At 41.5% G+C, this 7487-nt stretch overlaps 1 long non-coding RNA gene across 1 annotated transcript in view; it reads left to right on the plus strand.

Moving 5' to 3' along the window:
- The window catches only part of LOC148035103 (uncharacterized), a 32791-nt gene extending 26286 nt beyond the window's left edge, over window positions 1-6505 (plus strand). The window contains exon 3 of the long non-coding RNA XR_015691157.1: window positions 4313-6505. This is a non-coding gene — a long non-coding RNA (uncharacterized LOC148035103). The remainder of the gene's footprint in view (window positions 1-4312) is intronic.
- The last annotated feature ends 982 nt before the right edge of the window (window positions 6506-7487 follow it).

Here is a 7487-nt window from a genome sequence, read left to right on the forward strand (position 1 = left end):
ATATTTACACTTGAGGATGCAAGAGAATCTTTTGACGCTTCTTTTTATCAACAGGCTGTTGGTTGTTTAATGTATTTGTGTAATACACAGCCAGATATTGTGTTTTGGGGTCTCTCAGTTAGCATGCTTTATGCACAACCTTGGTACCATACATTGGCAAGCAGTTAAACGTGTCCTTTGTTATCTCAAAGGTACTCAAACATTGGGCCTTTCTATCCTAAAGGCACTACTCTTTGCTTGCATGTATTTATAGAGAGTGATTGGGTTGGTTGTTTTGACACGAGGGTATCCACTAGTGGCAATTGTTTCATGCTTGGTTATTCATGCATTTCTTGGCTGAGCAAGAAGCAGTCTATAGTGGCCACATCTAGCTGTGAAGCTGAATATTGGCATTTAAAGCTACATTTGAATGTGTATGGCTCAGACGCCTTTTGATCGATCTTAGTGTGGGGGACAGTAGTTACCCACTCCTATCTACATTGATAGTCAAAGTGCCATGGCAGTTGTAAGGAATCCAAATTTTCATACTTGCACTAAGCACATTGAGGTGCATTATCGTCATGTCAGAGAGAGGCTCCATGCAGGGGAGATTGACTTGGTTTATGTCCATACATAGGATAACTTGGTAGACGTGTTTACAAAAGCTCTTTAGAGAGAAGTTTGAAGCCTTTAGCAAAGGTTCTCGTCTTGATACCATTTGGGGATTGATTTGCCTAGTCTCTATATACTTCACATCATTCACTCAAGGGGGGTTTGTTACACTTGTCATGTTGCTCCTAAATTCTGGTGTGAATGCTCCCTTTCTACCTTTTAGCTGGAGAAGGGTTTTTTTCCCATGTGAACACTTGTCAATGGGTATGGTACTTAGTACCTTAGGGATTGTGCTTTCATTCATTCTCACATAGTGGATGTGACCTTCCAACACTCTCTTCTCTATGGGTGTTCACTAGTTCAGTGTGTGTGTGCGAGTATGTGTGTGTTGCAGAACCCTAACCTGACAGCTGCCATAGCTTCCTTTAGCAAAGGCCAGTACATAGCAGGACAAGCTTCCACTTCTACCTATACCAAGCACTTGTGTTGAAGCAAGCGTTGGATTTCAGCCAATGGTAGCCAAGGCACAGCCTAAACAATGCAGTGATTAAAAAACAAAGGCACTTCGGCTAAGAGATTATCATGAAGCGTGGTTGACTTCAACATTACTTCATAAAAGCCCCATGATCCCACAAAAAGCTTTCTTTGTATCCACAACAACTTCGAAAACATCATCCTGATATTGGACATGGAAGGTCTTACGGTTGTGTTGGACATAATCTCCCAGTAATGTATTAGCAAACTCTAGCAAGTGTTCCCAGTCTAAATCTTGCGATTCCTCAGTAGTAGATGTGATGTGTGCATAGAAGCGCGGCTCGTGATCATCTGGCAGAGGTTCCTTAGGATCTTCCATCAAAGGATTAGAGGCATGTTTCCTGTGTTTGACTGGCGGTTGCACATGAGGACTGGGTTGAACTTCGAAACAGTGGATTGCCATCTTGGTACATGGAACCATTTCTTTCCCCTCTTTAGCATCCGAATGGGGCCCCAAAGCCTCCATCACCTGATCGATAAAAGCGGTGTTCAATTCAGACTTGACTGCTGTAGCAGCATATTACACAGGTTATGTTCAACCTTTTGATCAAGCAGGTCTGCTCCAAATCATCTGATTCGATTTGCTCTACTCTCCTTTGCTCCTCTTCCCCGGTCCCTCTATCTCTCTCTATCTCTCTCTATCTCTCCCCATTTTTTAAAGAAGCTTGAATAAATGAATTGAAGTCTGTAAAGGGCCTTTTGGCCAACCAAGTGGACTCAGAGGCAGCCGGACTGATGTGGATGTTCACACACATTACAAAGGGCCTTTCGGCTAACCAAGTAGACTCAAACACAAGTAGAAACAACACATGGATCCAAATGGCTACAAAAACCACAAGACTACAATGACAGGTGAAGGGAATGATGATGTAGGCACAAACAGACTAATGTGGCAGCAGCAAGTGGAGTGTTGGATGACAGGTGGAGGGCCTCCATTGCAAAACACAGTTTGTTTGATGCCGAGCTGATGCCTAGACAGTAGGGCAGCCACCCTAGTTAGCAAATGTAGCAGTCTAGAGGGGCTGAATGAGGTTGCTAGCAGCTAGGAGTGATGGGCAGCAGCAATGGACAAGTCGGGAGAGGTTGATGATAATGTGGCAGCAGTTTGGATGGGCTGGATAGCCAACGGCCTTCTTCCGATGGCTGAAATCTTCATGTAGACGTGAGAAACCTGCACACAAGGATGGGGCTGAATGGTGGGCAGCTCGTCTCTTTATAGATGTGGAAGGATCCTCCCAAATTAGGGTTTTGCATGTGGGACACAGAAACCCTCTAGAGCCACTCCTCGTTTTGATGGTACTTTTGGTAATTTGCATGTTTTGCGGCTGTTTTAAGGAACTAATCAGTATGGAATATAGGGCTTCAATGACAAAAGAAGGGAAGGATGATGCAGGCACAACCCATTAAGGTATCCATCTGTCATGCTTTCAACTTAGACGCCTAATTTTCTATCTTACAATGCTTGATAAGACATTATTGGATGACATCCATTTGGTACAGAATCAGGATGCCATTATGTCTGTGTCAATGTGCATAAGTGTGTAAAATAGTGGGGTTCTTGTTGGAAAAGTACGGGCTTCCTAAAGTGGGGCTTAAACACTATCTCAATTACCCCTCTTGGTGACATTTTCCCAACCAAGTGAAGGTAGGGAGATAAGTATGAAAGTAAGCGAGGGAAAAAAGAAGCAGCTTCCTATCAATGCTGAAACTATGAAAATCCTCCAAGAAAGTAAGAGGATGATCTAGCCCCTTATGATGATGTAAATCTTATGATTGCTGCAGACTCTGAACCAAGTAATACATTGTCCAGGTCATCCAAAAAGAGCATGAGCTGGTAGATCTTGTAATCGCTGCAGAACCTAAACCACGCAATACAACCTCCAAATTGTCCAAAATAAGCAGCCTAAGCAAAGATGATCACAGTCAGGAGAAACATCACATGATGCATGTGTTGTGAACGAACAGCATCACATTATGCATGTACTACGAATGAAACAATCTCCGCACAATTATGATGAACATCATCCTCAAGAAGTGCCTCTTAGGTGATTGCATATACCGAATCCAATGAGCTATCACAAATCTCCTTAGTGTGGCTATTGGCAAAATCTACAACATCTAGAGCCTATTTTACACTGTTAAAAAAAAAAGATAAGTCACACATCCTCACTGCCCACGAAGGGGGTGCCCTCCCAAATATTGGCCGAGAGAGTAGGTACAAGCCACACCAGCATGTTTCTTATGCATAGATGGGATAGCTTGCAAGCCGAATGAATAGGGAACTTAATTGCACTGGGACTAACCTCCTCGGTGATCCTACCAAGGATAACGACCGGAACCAAGATTTTGAGTGAGCAAGAGCCTAGACTTTTACAAACACACTGTGAACAAAGGTGCCCAACTGGTGATGCACCTAGTGGGATGTCCAAGTGTTAACTGCAAGGCCATCATCTTTGGGATAAGACTACACACGCCGCCGCGGCGCCACCACCCCCCCCCCCCCCCCCCCCCCACACACACACACACACAACCTCTTCTGGTTGACAGAAATCCACACATGTAGTTGCAGGCTCAATTTGACTGTTAAGCAGCTATGACAATTGAACCAGGTCACTTAATAAAGCTGGAGTGACCAAATCTTGTCACATGCATACATACAGGGGCCCACACAAACGGTGTCCTCATGAGTGGAGTCATCTACGATTGACTGTGGAAGGTTAGCATTTTTTCTCAAGCATTGAAATGAAACTTCCATCAAATCAATATATTATCTTGCTATTATGGGAGTGGTACTCGTCTACTAGGGGCTAGGACCTCCTTGATTACATTCACAGATCATGCGATATTAGACAATGCCTCTTTGAGATAAATTGTTTCTTGTCAGTTTGGTCAACATTGAGTGGAGAATGTTGGTTTGTCAAGGTACTTGTGTGTGTTTTCCTTGCACCATGTTATTGGAACATATTCTCCTTGACAATGTCATATGCTGCATATTGACTTAAAGAGAACATTGGTCACCTTAGTGTGCGAGTGCATATAGATGTGGGCCTTGTACCTTATGAGGTCTGCAACAGCATTGTTCTCGTGCTTTTGCCTTCATTTTTGAGCTGGAATATGCTCTTTTTTCCAACAATGTTCATTAGCTGTTATTGGTGCATGCGTCTAAAGTGGATTGCTGTTTCTATAGGTCAAAGGCTAGTGACATTATGCAGAGTCTGTCATTTGAATGATTTTCCAGTTCAGCAATTGGTATGCTTATGTTTCTTTTAGCTGAGAACGGCACTCAATTTCCATTTTCGAAAGGACACTCGTTAGACATGCGATTGTACACTTGGAAGCACAGGCTGTGGGAACGTAATAACTTGGTTTCTGCTCAATGGATGGTGCTATATGAAAAGTGATGGTCTGATTTACCATGAAGAGGGTGCTCCATGAATCAGCTCAAATACAGGAAAGCCTACCAGCAATGATCGAGCTTGACCTCCTGTTTTATTTACCAACTTGACCTGTTTACATAGCAAGCCTACTTTCACATATGAAGAGAATGGATAGGAAAGAAGAAACACGGTTTACTTGCTTGAACTACCCCTCCCTCTTTAATACAGGAATAGAAGCATGTCTTTACAAAACAAAGAAACCACTTTTTTAAAGGAGAATCTATTGCATCCTAAAGAAGTTTGTCAAAATTCAAAATCATGTGCTGGTGACTGCGTCGTTAAGTACGACGACATGTATGCCTGCTTCAAGGTGATCTATCTGCAAAACTCTGAAGCATTGACAGCAAGATTCGTTGTTGCCATTTCAACATTTGTGCATCTGCAATGCATCAACTCAATGGACTCGAAAGGGCCCCCACAAAAAGGGATACAAAAATGAAGGAACCGAGATATCCAGGTCAAGGGTCACCTAATGACAAGCTAGCAGTTTTGTTAAGAAACATGGCCTCCTGAGAGAAAATGACGGCAAACATGAAGTGAGTGGGAGATGTCAATGACGGGCGTGAGGAGGATTACTTTATTATCAGGCTTTCTACGTTACAAGGAGGAGGCGGATGAACAAAGTTAGTGAGTCGGGACAGCCCCATTTTTCCAAGCTCGGAATCGGGGGCGGGGGCCAGCCTAAGACCCACCTTCAGATTCCTTGAACGCAACCTGTCCGTGCAGTTTTTCGAAGCTTGGGGGAGGGTGCCAGTATACCATAGCTCGAGAACGAGTGGTGATCGATGAGACTAGATTCATCTTTCTTGTTAAGAAAGGTCTCTAATTAGGAAGATGCTCTTTCATCATCTTGCTTCTCACACTAATTCTCTAGATCCGAGGATCAATTTCTCTAGGCATAATGATTTTCTCCTCAGTAACTTGATGCCTGGCACGTCAAGCGAATAGTACCTAAAACGGCATACACATTCTGCACTTGAGTATGTGGGGCTTGGGTATAACAAAAGTTTGGAATTTCGATCATTTATCTTTACAACATGAGGCAAAGAAACTCAATTTTTGGGGTCTCAACTTCTTGCATATAATCGACCATAAATAACTTGTAGGTTGCTTTGCATTTATTGAACACCATATCACATATGAAATTCCTATTGGGCTTGCTTTTTACAGCATACCAAACTATTACTTTTTGTGGCACAACAAACTACTATTTGGCTCTCTCTTTTTGGAATCTGAAAGGAACGGAATATTTGGGCCTTGTTTTCTTGTGCATAGTTAGGGACGAGGAACTTTTAGGTTGCCATGTCACCTATGAAAATGCTATCCAATTGATACTTTCTTGGCAAAATGCTTATGAAATACCATATCATGATGAAAGTGCCATGGGAGTGATGCTTGTAGGCATAGGAGAGGAACATAATATTTGGGCTTGAACTTCTCGTTCATAATTAGGGGGGAACTTTTAGGTTGCATGCTAAGAAACACCATGTCACTCATGAAAATGCTATCAAAGCGATGCTTATTGGCATAATGCTCTTCTTGATAGTGAATTAAGATATGAATAAAAGATGCAACAATCACTCGTCTATTTTGTCTAGCATTGTTTATAACTCATGTTGGTTTTGCACCGGTAATAAGGATGCTTATTTGGGCTTTGCATGCAACTATTCCAATATACAAAAGGATTCTTAATTAAGCTTTGGTGTACTTCCAATATTTTGAAAGAATGTTATTTAGGTTCAAGTTCCCCACGCACCATGATTAGGGGCACCCACTATTTCACAATTCCTAATCACAATGAAATGCATGCGATGACACTTTGTCTTATGATGTAATGTATGTGACCATATTTGTCTACCTTGTGGGTATTTCATGTTGCCTATAAGTCTTTATGCATACCGCATGATTGAGTTGTATCTATGAGCACACTTGAGTTTAGTAGCTCATATGTGCAAGTTGATTGTGCTCGTAACTTTCAGCATCAATCACAAGTTGATAAATTATGAAGGGCTCACTAACATTGTTGTTACATCTCTATCATATTACATCAATAAGAGTGATTGTTATTCACCACTATCTCAATGCCCGTTTGTGGACCACTTGGTTCAAGTAATTGCCCAACATGCTTAGTATAATTCACAAACACTTCAAGCATACCATCATTTACTAAATGCAACATCAAGAAGGTACATATGGAAACATGAATGAAGTACTATGTTGACAACTCATCCATAATCTTGCACAAGGATGTTGGATTTGCTTGCAAGTGCACTTCTAGCTGAGATTTGGGACATAAATCATTGCAACATGTGCCTAGCAATAGTTGTCCTCAAGTCTTGGGCTATATTATCATGGACATGTATAATGTAATATACCCAAACTAGTAATTCAATTTAAGCTATCCAATCATATTGGATCAAAGAAGCAGCATGCATAATCCATGACATAAGAGACATATGCTAGTTGCACAAGCTCATAGTTGTAGCTTGCCTCATGAAGGGGTCCCAAGAGCTCAAGCTCACCACTTAATGATAATATGCCATTGTGTTTGATTGAAACTTTAAGAATGGGTATAGATACCATTTCATTTAGGTGGTAGATTGAATGGAGATGCAAATTTTACATCAATATTTTAAGCCGTGGACTAGTTTATTCTAAGCCATTGGAACCCAATAATGGTTATGTGAAGTTTATCATTCCAAAACAGACGATTGAAATAGATGATCTGATGCCATCTATAGGGCCATAAGCCTAGAGCCTTAAAAAAATTGCTATCTAAAAAAATTGCTGCTCCTAAACCTAGAGCCTTGGTTCACTATTTGCTACTTAAAAGATTGCATCCTCAAAGCTTATGATATGAATATCTATGCAAGGGTAAGGGATAAAAAAAAGAAGCGTTAGTGAAATAGGAAGTATATTGTGTAA

This window comes from Lygodium microphyllum, chromosome 6 (genome assembly GCF_053477565.2).
Source record: "Lygodium microphyllum isolate KBCC chromosome 6, Lygodium_microphyllum_v1.1.10, whole genome shotgun sequence".
In the NCBI taxonomy this organism is placed as follows: domain Eukaryota; kingdom Viridiplantae; phylum Streptophyta; class Polypodiopsida; order Schizaeales; family Lygodiaceae; genus Lygodium; species Lygodium microphyllum.